At 44.7% G+C, this 17,709-nt stretch overlaps 1 long non-coding RNA gene across 1 annotated transcript in view; it reads right to left on the reverse strand.

The window, feature by feature from the left end:
• Window positions 1-17,709, reverse strand: part of LOC122817204 — a 369,761-nt gene that overhangs the window by 205,709 nt on the left and 146,343 nt on the right. The window lies entirely within an intron of this gene.

Consider the following 17,709-nt stretch of genomic DNA (forward strand, 5'->3'; position numbering starts at 1 on the left):
TAGGATTTTTTGCTGAGGCCTTAACTCCCTTTGGACCCTGTGAAATAGTTTCAGGATCAGCAGCAGGGTTTCTAAATAAAAATTTGTGTGAGTCAGGGACCCTGTAATATCTGTCAAGCTTGCTGAGAGCCGGAGGTAAGGAGTCAGGGGTCAAGCTCAACTCTGAAAACACATCATCCACAATGTCTAAAACAGGGGGTATGGCTAAAGGCCTGTGCTGAGGGAGAAGAAGGAAATCCCTGAGCCTCTTTTTTGATTCTGAGAAATCCTGACTCTCCCAGTGAAAATGCTCCCTCAAAATATGCAAGGTTTCTCCAAATGAATAATCCTCAGGAGGTGAGGCAGATGGTATAGACTCCTCTGCATCAGAATCCTCATAGGGAGGTATAGATAATTCCTGATCAGAAGAGGAATCAGAAGAAATAGAAACCTGATCTGAAGATTCATAGTCAGCGTCTTGCCTAGCCTCTTATCTGGAGGGGGATGGGGACCCCTGATCAAGGTAATAGGGTCTTCAGCCATTTTGATCATCTGTTTTTTAGGCATAGAGGCCTGTGCACGTGGCTCATGCATTGGTTTTTTAGTTTTAGAAGTTGGTTTTGTCTTTGGTTTTGCAGTTGTCGTCGGTTTGATATAAAAATGTTGAGGCCTGAACACACCCTCAGAAGCCGGTGCCTGCTCAGCGGCTCCAGACCCATCCGAGGGAGATACATCCGTGGGTCCAATACTTTGAGTATCTCGTGGCATGCCGGACTCCACATGGGTGCCGGTAGAGGCCTGAGACTCGAAAGTAGCGGGTATCAGGGGCTGCGAAAGCGCCTCGCTGAGTACCGGCGAACCAGCGACTGGCTCAGGAGAAGCTTTGCCGTTGGTTCTGGACCTCAACTGTCTCTCTCTGTCCTTTTCTTTGCGTTTTCTATGTACTCCGGTAGTCCGATTGCTATCCGACGACATTTCTGGGTAGTTAAATCTGTTCCCAAAATACTTTGAAGCAAAAATATACAGAAGCTTAATAGTGCGTTGGTTAAATCTAGCACAAAACCGACAGCCAGGCACGTTGTGATCAGGGCCTAGGCAAGGAATACATATAAATGGAAATCCTTATGAGGTATTTGCTTCCCACAAGTAATACAATTATTAACTTTTTCTGACATCAGTATGGAGCAAGAAAAAAGTTGTCCCAACGGGATACTTAGCTTTAGTGAAGACTTTGGTTCTGAAACTCAAACTCGAATATTTCAGGAGTCGGCCGACCGGCACTTGCAAAATGCTTCTGCTTCGGGCACCGCACAGCAAGAAAGGTTAAAGAAAATGGAGTCGACTGCTTGTTTTATACCCCTGACGTCATGGAAGAGGAGACAGCAAGCGACGCAGCACCTAAGACTTTGGAATTCAGGCCGACTGAGGGCAAACTGCCAGCAGATTACCCAAATGTAATGACTGCAACAGTGAAACACGAAGAACATCTACAGATCCATAAGCTTCAACAGTCAAGCTTCAACAGTCTCATATGCAAAGCCATGAAATTAATTATCATGGAAATGATCAATAATGACATAGGAAACCTCTAGTCACTGGACCACAACCCTGTTTGGTTTCAACATGGGCAGGTCATACCTACTCAACTTTGAGAAGGTCACCAAAGTAATGGACAAGGGCAACATGATTCACACTGCCTACACTGACCTGGCCAAGGCATCTGATACAACACCCCACTGTTGCATGGTTGACAAAGTCAAGACGTTTGGTATAAACCTTTAAGTCACTCAGTGTATAGCCAGCTGGCTCACAGACAGGACCCAGGACATTAGAATTGGAGATTCCACCTCTACAAACAGGCCAGTCACCAGCAGAGTCCCTCAGGGATTGGTCCTGGAACCACTTCTTTTTGGCATTTACTTCTCTGAAGTCAAGGTTAATGTCAAGGGCCTCTGACTGAAGACATTTGCAGATGTCTGCAAATTATGAGCAGTCATGGAATCCCCCACGGACACTAATGTATTCTTCAGAAAGGGTTGACACAGAAAATAATTGGTGTCAGAGCCGTGCACTAAAACTAAATACCATTAATAGCATCCTTCGAGAAGTCGTCTACGAAATGCCCACCTCCACCAGCTGTGTGCACCACCCCTTATATTTATGTTTTACTTAACATTTGTTAACCGGGAAAGTCCAATTTGGAGCAAAGCCAATTTTCAGAAGAGGCCCGGGGAGAAAAGCTCTGAACATGAGTTATATGAGGACCTATAGCAGTGCATGGCCAACTCTGCACCACCTCTCCCAAGGTTGAGCACACCTATCCTCCTTCGCTATCATTTTCAAGCACCTGAGACACTAATTGAACTGGGGTCACCTGGGATGTAGTCAGTTTATCCCTCTACACCACTGTGGCTGGCTCTTCAAAAAACAGTCCTGTAATCAATAACGTATCAGATCGGTGAGTGTAGAAAGTGATCTCCCTGAAATGATTATGCAAGCCCTTTAGAATTAGCTGGCCAACATAAAATGCTTCCCTAACTTTGCTTGTATACATTTACTCTCTGTCTCTCTATATATATATATATATATATATATATATATATATATATATATATATATATATATATATATATACACACACACACACACACACACACACACACACACACACACACACACACACACATGTACGTATATTTCTTTGCATCACTGATTAATTTTGATTGACAGTAAATATACTGATCAAGTTAATTTGCAATCATATTATTAGAAACCAGAAGACATTGAACTAAACTGACTGCAAATGTAAACAAGGTACATTTGCAATCAAGTAAAACAACTAAAATCTTGCTTTTCACCTGGGGTCTTTACCCCCATACCCAAGACATCGGTCTCTGCTCCCTCTCCATCCAGAAATCAGACATACTAGTTCAATGGTCTCCTAACCATGGAGAAACAGGAAAATTCCTTAAGCATATTATAGTCAAACTGTTGCAAAAATATTGCAATACAATATTACTACTTTCACCACCGATAAAACTTACTAAAATCAGTGGCACATGATAAATGTGCACAGCAACTAAACCAACGGCACCCATATATACTGGATTTATTTCAAAGGTAGTTTATCTCATTAGTTTAGCTAAAAGTGGAGTTTGTACTATAATTTATTGCGTAATATTCTGCCCAGTTATTTGCTGCACGTATTGCTCTGTATTTAGTCTCTAATTTACTTTTATTATGGAAAATTTAGGCAGTCTCCTACTAGTTGTGAATTAGAAGTTATGTACTTACCATAACGTTCCATCTGAGTAGGTGGATTCATTTGTCTGCAACCTGTGGGTTATGGATCCGATATCGGATCCGAACCGGCATGGTTTATCCAGCTATGGATCCGAGCTCTTAGCTCCTCCCCTCACCCATAATGCGCTGCTCTCCCTACATGACCTCAGATCGAGTTTGCCCTGAATCAAAATACCCTAGAAAAGGGTAACACATAATATGCAGGAAACTGACAAGGCCAGGGGGATAGGAGGGCGGGATGGTTGCAGACAAATGAATCCACCTACTCAGATGGAACGTTATGGTAAGTACATAACTTCTAAATCTGAAGTAGGAGATTCATTTGTCTGCAACCTGTGGGACAGAGTCCCCAGCTACCTGAATCTTGGGTGGCCGTCATGGAAGGATATTCCGAGCACCGCGGAGCCAAAGGATGCTCTACCTCTAGATGTGATATCCAGCTTGTAATGAGAAATAATGGTATGAGATGAAGCCCAAGTGGCTGCTGAACAAATGTCATCCAGAGGAATCCTAGCTTTAAAGGCCGCTGAGGTAGAAACTGACCGGGTCGAATGGGCATGGACTCCCTCTCGCGGGCCTCCCAGAAGCTTGGTAAGCTAAAAGAATACACTCACGAAATCCATCGTGACAAGGAGACTTTGGAAATTGGCTTACCCAGATTGAATTTGGCAAAGGAAATGAACAACTGGTCGAATTGCCTATGACCAGCTGTCATGTTAAGATAAAAACGAAGCTGCCTGTGAACATCCAAGGAATGCAGTTTGTATTCACCCTTGTTCTGATATTTAGGAAAGAAAACAGGGAGGTTAATGGACTGATTAATGTTTGCTTCTGAAGCTACCTTAGGAAGAAAGGAGGGATTGGTCCTGAGGTATACGTGGTCCGGATGGAAGACCAAGTAAGGAGGCTTCATGGATAAGGCTTGAAGTTCCGAAACCCTTTTGGCCGAAGTAATGGCTACTAAAAAAGCCGTCTTGAGGGACAAGAATTTAAGATCTACTGTGGCCGCAGGCATGAAGGGGGGAGCGGTCAAGGCCTGAAGAACCAAAGAAAGATCCCGTGGAACTGCTTGACAGGGGGTCTAAGGAGAAAGGTGCCTTTTAGGAAGATTTTACATAATTTGGCGGACATAAGAGGTCCAGAGTCATGACCAACATGATAGTGAGAAATGGCAAGCTGCACTTTAACCGTTGAACTACTGGCACCATCATTAAAAAGAGTGGCTAGGAAGTCTAGCACCAGAGGAAGGGGAACCGTGAAGGGATCCAGACCCTGCCGCTCCGCCCAAATGGAGAATCGTTTCCATTTACTGCGGTAAACTTTTCTGGTAGATGGTTTATGAGCCGCTACCAGGATGGCCTTAACGGGGGACGAGATACCGGGAGTCCTAATTAGGAGTGGAACTTGAGCAGCCAAGCAGTTAGCTTCAGGTTGTCCAGATTCGGAGTTGGTAGGTTCGATGGGTGTGATATCAGATCCGGAATGGGATCTAGAATCCAAGGTGGATTCACCAAGTGAGACCTTAGGTAAGGGAACCAGATCTGTCGAGGCCAGAATGGGGCAATGAGGATCATTCTGCACCCCAACTGAGAGGCTTTCTGAAAAACTTGGAGCATCAGAGGCAAAGGGGTAAAGAAGACCGGGAGGCCAAGCATGCACCAGAGCGTCTCTCGGGAATCCCTGGAGGAGGGATTAGAGCGAAAAAACTGTCGCACTTGGTGTTTAAGGGAGATGCAAAGAGATCGCAACAAGGTGTTCCCCACCGTGCAAAGATACGTTTCGCTACTTGAGCATTGAGAGACCACTCATACGGGGAGAGAATGGTGCGACTGAGCTTGTCCGCAAGGATGTTGGACCGACCCAGAATATGCGTTGCGATGAGAAAGCGGTTGGTGGAGATCGCCCATTCCCACACTCTCATGGCTTCTCGACATAAAGGATAAGACCTGATTCCCCCCTGTTTGTTGATGTACCAGACCACCGACATGTTGTCTGACTGAATCGCAATTGTTCCAAGGGGAAGAAAGGCCTGAAGTGCTCACAACGCCAAGAGCACTGCTCTCATCTCTAGAACACTGATATGCAGGGAGGTCTCTGAGTCGTTCCACGTGCCTTGGACCGTCCGGCCTGCAAAATGCCCCCACCCGAGGCAGGTGTCCGTGGTGACCGTGGCGAGAGGGGAGAAAAAAGGGGCGGCCTCCGTGGAGATCCTGTGAATGGAGCCACCACAAGAGAGACTGCTTGCAAGCCTTGCTGATCGCAATGGGATGATGCAGAGGTAGAGCAAGGTAAGACCACTGAAGTTGAAGTGTCCACTGAAGGACCCGCATGTTGAACCTGGCGAGTGGAAGAAGAGATATCGCTGCCGCCATGGACCCTAGAGCCCTCAGGACCAATTCCGCCAGAACTGAGCTGGAGTGGAGGATGGCCCGCACCTGCAGTCGCAGATTCCGAACTCTGTCGGCTGTGAGAAAGGCTCTTAACTCCCTCGTTTCTAACCTGGCACCTATAAAATCTATCAACTGAGTAGGGGCCAGGTTGGATTTTAACGTTTATCGTGATGCCCAGGCGGGAGCTAGATGAAGAAAGGAGTCTCGCCAAGGATAGTAGATGCCTTGTTGGGGCGGTAAGAAGCCAGTCGTCCAGGTACGGAAAGACCTGCACCCCCTGAAGCCTCAGGTGGGCCGCAACCACTGCTAATACTTTGGTGAACACCCTGGGGGCTGTGGTGAGACCAAAGGGAAGGACCTTGAACTGGTAATGACTGGCTCCCAGCCGGAAGCGAAGAAACCTCCTGGAGCGCCTGTCCATTAGTATGTGGTAGTACGCATCCTTGAGGTCTATAGAGCACATCCAGTGATTCTCTCCCAGAAGGGGGAGGATGGATTGCAAAGTGACCATCCGGAACTTCTCCTTGGGAACTGCCAGGCTTAACAGGGACAGGTCTAAAATTGGTCTTTGGTCCCCCCGTCTTTTTTGGCACTAAAAAGAACCTGGAGTAGAACCCTGATCCGATCTGGTCTGGGGGGACGGGCTGGATGGCTCTTTTTCCCAGCAGATGGCCAATTTCTGCTGAAGCGGCCTCCCACTGACCGGGTGGAACGTCGGGGAGGGATCTTAATTTTGGAATGTGAAGAAAGGGGATCTTGTATCCTCTGGATATAATGCGGAGGACCCAGCGGTCTGATGTTATGGACTCCCATGCCGCTAGGTGCTCAACGTCCCCGACTGCCTCCAGAGTGGAGCAGTCGGGCAACCCCTCAGGGTTGCTGCACGGGCCGTTCAGAGAAAGGTTCTCTGGACCCGAAATTCCTGGGAGCCCCTCTGCCCCTGGGGCGGCGTCCTCCCTGTCCTCCTCTGCCACGGAAGGTCTGGTTGTCCGGAGCGGGTTGGGATTGCTGCAACTTCCGGAACCACATCTTCTTCTGGCCTTTTTGGTTCCTAGAGTAGGACCTCTGGGGCACAGAGAAACAGATTCCGACGGCAGACAGCGTCTTCCCGTCCTTTTCGCTTTGGGTCAACGTGTCGCGAACCGTTTTGCCAAAAGGGGCAGAACCATCAAAGGGGGCGCCTTGAAGGGCTCCGTGAAATCGCAATGGCGGAGCCAGGCCTGGCGTCTAGTGACTAGGCCTACTCCTGCAGCTCTAGCGGCTCAGTATCATGGGACAGCAACTGCATAGAGGTATTCGTCACGGTTCGAAGAGTGGCCATACAGGTGGAGTGCAAAAGTTTGTCCTCCTCCGACATGGACTCTGGGGGGGGGGGGGTGCAGCGTATTCTTTAATAAGATCGCGCTGCATCCTGATAACATGTGCCAGATAGTTGAGCGCCCTCACCGAGAAGGTCGCTGAACTAAACATTCGCTTCCCCAAGCGGTCCATCATCCGAGACTCCTTGCTCGGAGGATGGACTGAGGGACTCCTGAGTTCCTCTTGGTGGCTGCTGCCGTCAACATGGCATCTACCGGAGGCCCCTTACTCCAGTGGGCACGGTCTGCAGGGGGGCTAAGTATTCTGTCTGGCCTTTTGGGGATTGGCTCCACGGTGTCCGGTTCCTTCCACGCCCTGGTGGTAATAAGGTCTACCAGGGGGTCGGCAGGAGGGACACCCAAGAGGTAGACGGGCCGCTTGAATGCCTCCAAGAACACGGACTCGTCCGAGGAAGACTTGGGGCAGACCACCCACCCCTTTATGCATTTCCATGATGTCTCCAAAGGAGACATCCTCGGGGGGTGATCTTGCCTTCCCCTTCCTCCAAATCCGTGTCTTCTGTTAAAGACGTGGGGGAGTCTATGTGCCTCCTTTTACACGTATGCTTGCGAGGTGCTTCCTCGGGGCTGTCGAGGCCCTGCAGCAGTGTCTTGTTCCAATGGAACAGCTTGGGGCATTGAAGCGGGCTGTCCCAGTGGCCGGATGGTGGAAGCCTGACCCAGTGCAGATGGAGCGCGGGAAGGAGCCAAAGCAAGTGCCGGGGGTCCGGAAGCCCTCAACAGAGCCCTCTCCACTACATCAAAAGACGAAGGGGAGCCAGCCTCGACCAAAGGATCCAGTCGGCTCCCTCGGGTCGAAGAGTGGATCGGAGCCGGCCCGAGACACTCGGATCCGAGGGACCAGTGTGCTCCGACCCAGACGGGCCGAAGGCACTAAGTCCCCGGATCCGGCTCGGAGCCAGGCTCCGAGAGGTCGGATCGAAACACTCGAGGGCAGGGTCGGATCCAAAGTACCTAGTACTATCGGCGCCGACCCACCCCCGGCTCCGAAGCTGCCCGTCTCCGAACGCTCCGAACCTGGGTAGCGGGTCGGAAAAGGAGCTATGGGCTTGAAAAATGGGGTGTCGAAGCTCCCAGAGGCAGGAGCACTCCCATCTGCATCTGGGCCTGGATGAACCTTCTCATCATCCAGTCCAGATCGGCGTCGGAAAGGCTATACGTAGACCTCAAAGAGGCTACCGAGGTAGGCCTTGAGTGCCTCCTCGATAGCCTCGATGGAGATCAGGTCTCCTCCTCCTCAGGCCCCGGTGAAAAGCAGACTGGAGACCGGGCGAGGGGGAGCCAGCAGCCAAGGAGGCCGGAGGAGAAGCCAGCTGGCGGGGCCGAAACGGAGGTCTCGGCCCGCCGCTTGTGGTGCTTCTCTCTCCGGTCCTTTTTTTCTTGCTTCCCTGTCCTCCAACCCAGCAGCAGGAGGTTGAGTCCCAGGTGGAGGAGGGAGCAGGCGAGGAGGAACTGTAGCAACAGTACCCACCACAGGAGCGGTGGCCGAAGCCGAGTCCGGGGGCAGAAGTCCTGCCAGGACCAGCTTCGACCTCCGTTCCTTCAATGCCCTGGGGTTGAACTCTGCACAAATGGAACATCCAGAAGTGAGGTGTTCAATCCCAACCAGTGTGGCCATCAGCAGGAAAGCTTATGGCCACACTCGAGCACTAAAAAAATTGCCTTAGGGGCTTCTGACATAACTAAAGTCTTTTTTTTTTTTTTTTTTTAGCAAAGAAAAAAGACAAACAATTAGTGCTAAACTAGCACACACACAAGGCCCCAAACAACACACTCAACAAAACTCCGAACCAGCGAGAGGAGGGAATTAAAATAAAATTTTAGATGTAAAAATTTAAACCCAAAACTATCAAAAGACTAAAGGAAACCTAACACAATCACACAAATTTAACTACAAAAAAGCAATTTAAAGCTTTATAAGAGTTTTTATAAGAACTTAGCTGAAGAGCTCAGACGATCCAACTGGTTACCAGCGCGGCAAACTAGATCTGAGGTCATGAGGGTTGGGAGGGTGGCCTAATGGTTAAGGTGTTTGCCTTACAAACACAAGGTGCAGGGTTGGAGTCTCACAAGGGATAATTGGCTAGGCTTATAATGGCTCGCAAGGGCAGTTAGCCTAGTACTAATCTATGAACCTATCTATGAACCTATGTAGGGAGAGCAGGGCATTATGGGTGAGGGGAGGAGCTAAGAGCTCGGATCCATAGCTGGATAAACCATGCCGGTTCGGATCCGATATCGGATCCATAACCCACAGGTTGCAGACAAATGAATCTCCTACTTCAGATCTATAGTTTACAATAATTATTGTGTCTGTCCTCTACCCATCATGCCTACTGGATTCCTTTTTCTTACTGCTTACTTATTGCAGTATGAACCTTTGTCATCTTTTAAGGTTTTAAGGCCAGAAGGGCCAAAGGTGGAAGTTATTTGACACTTCAGTAAAGGGTCAGTAAAGCAGGCTGCAGTGGTGTAGAGTGATAAAGCCCTGACTACAGTCCAGGAGACCAGAGTTAGACTACAGGCTCAGGTAACTGACAAAGATGACAGCAGAGGATAGGTGCGCCCACCCAACAGGAGAGGGTGGGGTAGAGCCTGCCTTACACTAACAATCCCTCGGACGAGGAGGTGGTGCTGCAAACACACCTTTTAAAGCCACAAGGGTCAAAGGTGCTAGTCATTTGATGCTTCAGCAAAGAATCAGTTTTTACTAGGTGACTGATCTCTGAGGATCTTAAAAGCCAGAAAAAAAAACAAATAGACTTATCAGAAGATAAACATATGTGTCACACAACTTCCTTAACTTCCAATTTGGTGTTTTCTTTCAAATATTATTCTATTAAACTTGGTTTACAGGCAGCAAACTCAATCAGTAAAGCAGTAATGGGGGGGGGCATTACTGGTAAAGGGAGGAGCTCAAGAGTTGGATCCTAAACTGCACAAAAAAAGTGGACTAGTCAGATCTGAAGCCATTCACTGAGGAGGAATGAAAATGAACAGCACAGATGCACTGTTATGGTAAGTACAGAACAGTCGATTTATTACCTACAATGCTGACCAATTCTTTCTTACCCAAAATAATTTTCCAGTTTTCATTAATAACATTTCTTATGATATGACTGTCACAAGAAATTTGGTATAAAAAGATCTTGCATATTGGTCAAACTTAACATCTCTTTCACATACATTAATCTCCTCGTGGCAATAACCATCTCTCTAAATCAGTTTAAAATGAGTATGTCTTTTCATGGTCACTTCCTCTAACACAGTATTCAAAAATTCATTGGTACAACCTCTTTCTAAAGACAGATTTTTAAGATTACGTGACTATTTCATCACTAATTAATCTACTTAACCTTATGAACTGAGCGCGAACCACATTCTTTTGCATGAAGAAGGGGTACTGAGTGATTGTCACTAATTAAACAATTACAAACAAGGTAGGCCTCCTAAGTACATTGCTCTGAAAACATTTCTGCTCCATATCCATCGATAATAAAACGTCTAGAAATACTACTTGATGGCGTTTCCTTCCATAAGTAAATCCCAGGAAACTGGTGGTGTTTAAAAAATCAAACAAGCTGACTAAAAGTCTCTACACCACCTTCCCATAGCAAATAAATCATCTATGCTACGTTGATAAACATCCTCTTTTCAAGAGTATATATATTTAACAAGAAGTTCTTGCTCCCACCAACTCATTGCCAGAGTGGCAAAACAGGGGGCAGCTCTAGCTCCCATAGCAACTCCTTTTTTTCTGTACATATTTACCGTCAAATACAAATATTGTTGTTCAATACCACATTTAACAAACAAATAAATGTACTAATAAAAAGGGTTAGAAAACGTAAGGAATTTACGTAAATATTTTCAAATGAATTCAATACTAATGTCTTGAATAATAGCTGTATTGCAAAATGGCATCTAAAGTAAAACAGCATTTTGTCATCAAATGTAAATTTGTGTAACGTATTTAAAACAAGCCATGAAACTGTGACTTCTGTACTATAGGATGTGTTTACCTTCTGATAAACCTCCAGGCTTAAATGATACTATAAACATTAAATGTTTTTTAAAAGACAGAAGAATTTAATTTACAATGAGGTAATTTATTATTTTTTATTTGTATGTATACTTAAAACAGTAGATACAAAAACGTGTACACACCCCTGTTAAAATGCCAGCTTTTTGTGATATAAAAAATGTGACCACAATAAATCATTTCAAACCTTTTGCCAGCTTTAATGTGACCGATAACCTGTACAATTCAATTGAAAAACAAACGTGTTATGGGAAAATATAATAAATAAAAAGCATACAATAAGCTGGTTGCATAAGTGTGCACACCCTTAAAATAATACTTTGTTGAGGCACATTTTGATTTAATTACAGCATTCAGTCTTCTCGGGTAGGAGTCTATCAGCATGGCACATCTTGACTCTTCCTTGCAAAAGCACTCCAAATCTGTCACACTGAGAGGGTATCTCTTGTGTACAGCACTCTTCAGGTCACCCCACAGATTTTCTATTGGATTTAGGTCTGGGCTCTGGCTGGGCCATTTCAAAACTTTAATTTTCTTCTGGTGAAGCCATTCTTTTGTTGATTTGGATGTATGCTTGGGGTCACTGTTGTGTTGACAGGTGAAATTCCTAAATCTTCAGCTTTCTGGCAGATGCCTAAAGGTTTTGGGCCAAAAGTGACTGGTATTTGGAACTGTTCAGCTGGAACTGTCAAGGTGGAGAAAATTATGAAGAAAAGGAACCCCAAAGCATGATACTGCCACCACCATGTTTTACTGTGGGGATGGTGTTCTTTTGATGATGCAAAGTGTTGTTTTTGCGCCACATGTAACTTTTGGAATTGTGGCCAAAAAGTTCACCCTTGGTTTCATCAAACCATAACACATTTTCCCACATGCTTTTGGGGAGACTTGATGTATTGTTTTGCAAATTTTAGCCATGCCTGCCCATAGTCCAGATATATGGAGAATACAGAAGATTGTTGTCACATGTAGTACACAACCAGTACTTGCCAGAAATCCCTGCAGCTCCTTCAGTGTTACTGTAGGTCTCTTGGCAGGCTCCCTGACCAGTTTTTGTCTCATTTTTTCATCAATTTTGGAGGGACGTCCAGTTCTTTGCAAAGTTACTGTTGTCCCACATTTTCTCCACTTTTTGATGACGGTCTTCACTGTGTTCTATGGTATATCCAATGCTGTGGACATTTTTTGTACACTTCTCCTGATGGATGCCTTTCAACAATGAGATCCCTTTGATGCTTTGTAAGCTCTCTGCAAACCATGGCTTTTGCTGTAGCAGGCAACTGAGTAAATGTCAGGAAAATCCTACTAGGACAGCAGAACTTTATTTGGGATTAATCAGAGGCTCTTTAATTGATGGCAGGTGTGTACCCAAGAAGACTGAATGCTGTAATTAAATCAAAAGGTGCTTCAACAAAGTATTAGTTTACATTTTTCCCCCCAACAGATTTATTTTTCAATTGAACTGTATAGGTTATAGGTCACATTAAAGGTGGGAAAAGTTTTGAAATTATTTATCGTGGTCTCATTTTTTTATATCACAAAAACCTGGCATTTTAATGGGTGTGTACACTTTTTATATCCACTGTATATGTATATTTACGTTTCCTTTTTAATTTGGTATGAAGATTAGTATTATTAGAATTAATTTGTCATGTGATCTGTATTTCCGAGTAATTAAGTCTTGTGGGAACTGTTGGTCTTTTTCTAATGAAGTTCTTAGAGTCGACATTAAAAGGAACAAAATCGCTAAATTTTCATGGTTTCTGACTATCAGGATCTTAAAAAAGCCTATCTTTACATTTACATGGTAGTTTTTAGCACATACATTTTGCATACAAACAACCCAGAGGCAGGCAGAAAGTACAGTTTTGTACCTACCATAAATGTAGATGTCTGATAGGTATGCATCTGCAGTCATAACATATGGGTTGTCCTGCCTCAGGCAGCCCTTCGGTCGGTCGGATTCCAAAGTCTGGGTCTGGCCTCGGCTGATGTCGCACTTTCCCCGACGTCAGAGCTTCTGGGGTATAAAGGCATCAGTCGACGCCATTTTCCTCAGTCTTTCTTGCTGCGCGGTGCCCGAAGCAGAAGCTGTTCGCAAGTGGTGGTCGGTCAGATCCAGAGATTTCAGCTAAAAATGGTGTCGGATAATGCCAGTGATCATATACATATGTGTGATTAGGAAAAATTAAATATTCCCAATGCTCATAAAATTAGGACATCCCGCTCAAAAAACTTTTCAACCTGACAACTTCCTTACTGAATTGCAGGCATGAGCTGACTGTCAACATGGTTTCAGGCCTTCCAGTAACTACAAACCGCCCTCCTTTCCTTCTCTGACTCCATAAATAATAATCCTAAGCTTCTTCTCTTCTCCTACCAACAAATCTCCACCACCATTTTTTTCACTATCTCCTAATTCTACCTACCTGTATTAACCTGATATGACCACTACCCTCTTTTCTTTACAGCTTTATACACTCAACTTATCTAAAAATAACATTTCCAAATTCTCTACCTGCTAGCTAAATAACCACTTACTCTACCAACAATTACTCATCATTCATAAGACCTCCCTGATGATATGATGCTCCTGAAAACTAATTCTCACCATATAAAAACCTAGCCACACTCATTTCCGCTAATAAACTTCTAGATCTGTTACTAAATCGCATTGCACAAGCTGGCTGGTGGATTATTTCTAAAAAATTCCATAGGTAAATGGAATCAACTCTCCTCAAAAATTAACTAATCAAGACTCTACTACTTTTTTAAAAAAACATATCAAAGAACATCTTAAAACTCAATGGTTATGTCCTTGTACCAATAGAACTATGCCTTACTAAGAATCCTTAGATTCTTTTTGTAATTTTCTCCTTTTTTCAACTTGTATATTTGTGCAGTATATTTTTTTTTGTCATATATAATTGTTGAGATGCATCCTTGAAGGACATCAAGGATATGTTGGGATATTTTCTGTTTGACATGGGTGCTAAACCAGGGATGAATTTGGGATTTCCAATCCATTCATCCAAATTACGATGGTTTAGAAGTGGTATTCCCTGTGATCCACACCTGTTCTACAAGCATGTTTCATTTACGTAGCAAGAGAGATTGAGATCTCTTGAGTGGGTGTATATGCTACCACTGGACATGCGAACATGCAAAATGTCTGACAGGATAGGGACTGTAGAGGGTCTATACGCAAGGCACAGGTCACCACTTAGTAACTTGTTTGATACCGAGAAGAGAGGTGAGAATGAGTCTGCATAGTTTTTGTGATTCAGGCCCTTGATTTTTTTTAGGGAAAAGCACTGTGGTTGCTCCAGTTATGTCAAGTGTTCAGACAGGTACCTATTGGATAGGGCATTATATTTAAAGACTGGCCTCATGACAGCTAAGTACAGTGGACCGATTACATTCCACGAGCTGGATATCATACCTGTAGATATCAGCTGTGCAAAGAAAAAGAACTTTTTACAGCAGTGGATATGTGGTGATCAAAGGACAGTTTGTTGTCAACATAAGATTCCCAGATCCCGGACTACGGGATCAACTTTCAGGGGTATGTCGTCAGTGTAACAGTTACAAGTCATGGTTGCCAAAGGATACAATTATACTTTTCTTGGCATTTAGTTTTAGTCCATGCTTTTGACATCAGCCATTTGTCTGATAACGTCCCTCTTGGAGGACTTTGGGGAGTTTATAATGGCACCAAGTTTACAGTAGTTTGCAAACTTGGTCAGCCATAAAAATACAAAAGAGCCCAAGGTCTTATCTTTTAGGGTACACCACCACTGGTGGTGGGTCTTCTGGAGGGGGAGATAGACCTGCCCACCCCAACTTCAATCTAGTAACCAACAAGTTAGACAGATTTACATGTAGCTGGAAGAGTCTCTTTTGGTTTCTGTAGCAACCTCAAGCTAGTGCTCTACATTTCCTAATAACACCTTTACGTTCTTTGCTGGCATGTTTCACTGTGGTCCTGAAATAAGGGACGGGGATTTATTAAAACTAGTAATTATTTTCTTTCGTTATACATTTCATGAATATAGAAGTCCCATCAGACAGGTTTTTCCTGAATTTACCATTACAGAGTAGACAGGTACTGACTTTTCAATGCAGCTACTTAGATGTTGGTAAAAGTGAAAGGTGAATAGATTCATAGGAGGTTACTAGGCTAGCAGCCCTAGCACCCTTACAAGCCTAGCCAGGTTAATCCAGAGTTGTCTCAATTGTTTTTGGTTAGATGGATGCAATTCACACATAGAGTCTATGATAAACACCGACTACACCTGTCCATGAGGGACAAGTTGCCACCCCTGGGGTGAATTTGTAGTCTCCCACTTGCATGTCTAAGGTTGTGCTTGAACAGGGTCAGTGAGGAGCTCTGCTTCACATGAATTGGAAGTTTATTCCAGAATAGTTGCAATCTCTGGGAGATGGATCTGTCACTCCAGCGTTTTCTGTTAATGTCACATGCTAGGTTAAGATCCCTAGAGCAAGTGACTCTTGTGCCATTTGACTTGCGGATTTGCAGCACATCCATCAGGACAGGGTCAGAAACTGCCCTGTAGGCCAGGCACAAAAATACAATACAGAGTACAGTAACAGGGCTCTGAGTCTATCCATGTAAGTCATGGTTAGGACGCCCTGTATTTTTTGGTGAGAAACCTCTGTGGTCTCCAGCTGCTGCTGCTGTATGGTGAAGTACATGCAGAAGAATGCACTGTACTCTATTAATGGTCTAATGAGGGTTGAGTACTGTGGAGTTGTAACATTGTTAGACCTGAATGCAATGCCTTTACCTATGAGAAGCGCAACATAGAAGGCTTTCTTTACAACTGTGGAAACTTGGTGGACAAAATTCAGACTGCTATCTACCTGTGTTCCCAGATCTTTCACCACTAGGTTTGAACTTACGGGGTTTGCTGTCAATATTGTAATCACCAGGGAATTCTGCTTTGCCAAAGAGAATAATAATGCACTTTTTTGCATTTAGTTTTAGACCGCAGCTTTAGCATCAGTCATTTGTCTGTGTTAGCCCCTCCTGTAATATGTTAACATCACTGGGGACTCAGTGATTGCATCCAATTTGCAACCATCAGTGAACTTGGTAAGCCTAAGGGCATCCACTTTAGCCTAGACTTCTGAGAAACAGATTCCAAACAGTAAAGGGCCCAGCACAGATCCTTGTGCTATGCCACTGGTGATGGGTCTACTGGTAGAAGTGCAGTCACCAACTTTGACAGTATATGTTCTGTCGGTAAGCCAACTGGCTATCCATCTAGTAACGCAAGGGTTAATCCTCAGCTGGGAGTTTCTCAACAATACCTGAGTGGGGGATTGTGTCAAAAGCCTTGGCCAGGTCAAGATAGGCAGTATGGGCTGTCTTACCTTCTTCCGGGGCTTGGGTGAAAGAAGTCTACTAGATTTAATAAGCATGATCTACCCTTAAGAAAACCAAACCGGTTTGGGTCTAGAGTTTGAAGGGTCGCCTATGTCCTTGTTGATAAAGTCCATGATGATTCTTTCCATGGCCTTGCAGATGAAGCTGATTAGTCTTATGGGTCTATAGTTCCCAGGGTTGGTTGATGCCTCCCCCTCGTTCGTTCAAGGGGATTACTGTTGCTGTTCTCCACTCTGCTGGAATAAATCCAGTTCTCAGGCTATAGTTAAACAGAACGCCAAGTGGGTCTAGTAGGTCCTGTTTTAAATTGCTTATTAAGCAACGTGGAATGTTATCTCGTCCCATTGAGGCCATGTTTTTGGCCTTGGAGAGCAGAGATATGACTGGATCTCTATAGAGATACTAGGCAAAGGACTAATGTCAGGTATGCTTTGGAGTATTGCTGGTGAGGACAGAGGGGGTGAAGTTTGCTCCAAATCTGTCAGCTAGCAGGCTGGCAATTTCCTCCAGTATAGTATGAGTGGTACCATCTACTACCAGTTCGGCACACAGCTGGACATTCCTTTTTAGATTTCAGACATAGTTAAACAATGCTTTATGATTATTCTTAGCTTGGAATACTATTTTAGCTTCTTAATTAGCTTTAGAGGACTATACAAGATTTCTGATGTGCTTGTTCAAGCTGTGGAGGGAATTTTCCCTCGGCTAAGTCAGTTCCCTCTTTTTCTTAGACATCAGTTTCTTCCTTTTGTTATATAAACTGTTTATACTTGATGTCCACCAGGGTGGCTTTTTTTTTTCAGGAGGACCTAGTTTTAATCTGGTCAAATACAGCAGAGTCTATACAGGGCATCTATGTACAGCTCTGCATAGGAGTCATTGTTGTCTGTGATTGCAGGGGTAAAAAACTTTTTATACCATCACTTAAGTAAGCTGTAGTTTGCTTTGGAAAAATTATTTAGTTTTTTTTGTTCCTGTAGTAGTGACAGGTTCAACAGTTACTTTGAACAAGACTGATTTATGGTCTGACCTTATTAGGGAGGGCAGTGACCCCCCCATGTTAGTGAGTAATAAGTCTAGGACATTTGAGCCCCTTGCAGGGGTGCAGACATTCTTTTCCAAAACATTTGTATTGACAAAGTCCAGGAACCTCTAGGCAAGCATGTTTGTGCTCATGTATACCATCCAGTCGAAGGAAATCTCCCA

This window comes from Protopterus annectens, chromosome 12.part0, assembly GCF_019279795.1.
Source record: "Protopterus annectens isolate FY-2018-M chromosome 12.part0, PAN1.0, whole genome shotgun sequence".
Taxonomy (NCBI): domain Eukaryota; kingdom Metazoa; phylum Chordata; order Ceratodontiformes; family Protopteridae; genus Protopterus; species Protopterus annectens.